The 1,426-nt window shown below is 31.1% G+C and overlaps 1 protein-coding gene across 1 annotated transcript in view; it reads right to left on the reverse strand.

The window, feature by feature from the left end:
• The window catches only part of LOC123005695 (monocarboxylate transporter 13-like), a 10,258-nt gene extending 9,165 nt beyond the window's left edge, over positions 1-1,093 (reverse strand). Inside the window, 1 exon segment of the mRNA XM_044399559.1 lies at positions 897-1,093. The gene's annotated coding sequence lies outside the window, so the exon portion shown is untranslated.
• Between the last annotated feature and the right edge of the window lie 333 nt (positions 1,094-1,426).

The raw sequence follows: 1,426 nt of genomic DNA on the forward strand, positions 1-1,426 counted from the left end.
TTTACTAATTATTTTATATAATAACTGTTTTCAAGTAAAATTCAATATGTATTTGTTTTACGTTTCGCAACAGAAACACATGTAATAAAAAAAGTTCAAGCAAAGCTTTATCATTTAGATAATATTTCTTATAGAATTTAAATTTAGATGTATAGGTAGTAGGTATATGACGTGTATTTTTTATATGTATAAACTTGTATTAAAAAAATTATAACTATTATCATTTATACATACAACTGCAACTTTTCGGTACATTCCTTCATTTTTATTGATAGTAATGATGGCCCGATTACGCTATCTCTTTCTAAATTCACCGGTTTGGCTACACGTTTGCAGGGCTCGCTGCATCACCGAAATATCTTACACCGTGGCTGTTAGTCTAGGCATAGGCAACCAATATTACAAAGGCTTAAATAAATAAAAGACAAACTTTTAAAAACAACAAAGTAAATGTAATTAAATATTAATTAAAAAAATTAAAACCCATCAAAACAAGAATAATATTAAATAATTAAAGTGTTTAAAATGCTTTCCTTGCAGTTCTAAACAATAACCCAAGCGATTTTCAAAACCCTGCACTGCATTCCTGATAATTCAGGATCTATATTATTACATTCTGTACGATTGCGTTCTTTCAGCTCTTCTACATTTTGCATAAGAACATTTGTATAAATTTTTGTTTTTAATATCCCCAAAGAAAAAAATCGTTAGCTGCCAAGTCTGGCGATTGTGGGGGCCATGYGAGGGGAGATCTCCCGATCTACTTTGGTGTACGTGGTATCACAAATGGTATTAACTTCTTAAAGCTGCGATTTAAGTTTCAAGACTCACAATTGACAAACTTGACACAAAATTTTAATTTTGAATATTTTAATATCTAGTACAGCCCAACAAACCTAGCTTGAGTCGCAAGATGCGCAGACGAGGAAGCGACACAGAACTATGTGGGACAAGGACAGATGAGCGAGAGTACACTCAGTGGCACAATTTTTTGTATTTGTAAGAAAATGGATTTGTAGTTAAATTTTTACGGTTACATTTATTAATCAACCTCATAAATTTAAACAATTTATAAACTAAAATATCCACCTCTTAATTAAGTATAAAAAAATTTTGTACTATTCACCCTTGCAAGAGGAATTGTTGATTCACCGTTAATGGCCTCTTGTTCCATAAAAGTTGTTATGGTACTAACAATCTCACGACTTGGCTATTCAAAACCTTGTTTCTAACTTTACTACGAAAAGGCATACTGTTAATAAAAAAACAAAAAACTATATGCAAGTGTTAGTAATTTGTTACCTGTATAACTAATTATTTATCTACTCCAATAATAAATAGGTAAACTACAAGTAAAACTACTTTTCTTCGGACTGTACAAACGTTAGCACCGCGAGACCAACAAGTCGAGAAATGAGTTAAATCG

The sequence above is a fragment of the Tribolium madens genome, unplaced genomic scaffold, assembly GCF_015345945.1.
Source record: "Tribolium madens isolate multiple individuals breed KSU strain unplaced genomic scaffold, Tmad_KSU_1.1 Scaffold_20;HRSCAF=117;Tcas5.2_LG4, whole genome shotgun sequence".
NCBI lineage: Eukaryota > Metazoa > Arthropoda > Insecta > Coleoptera > Tenebrionidae > Tribolium > Tribolium madens.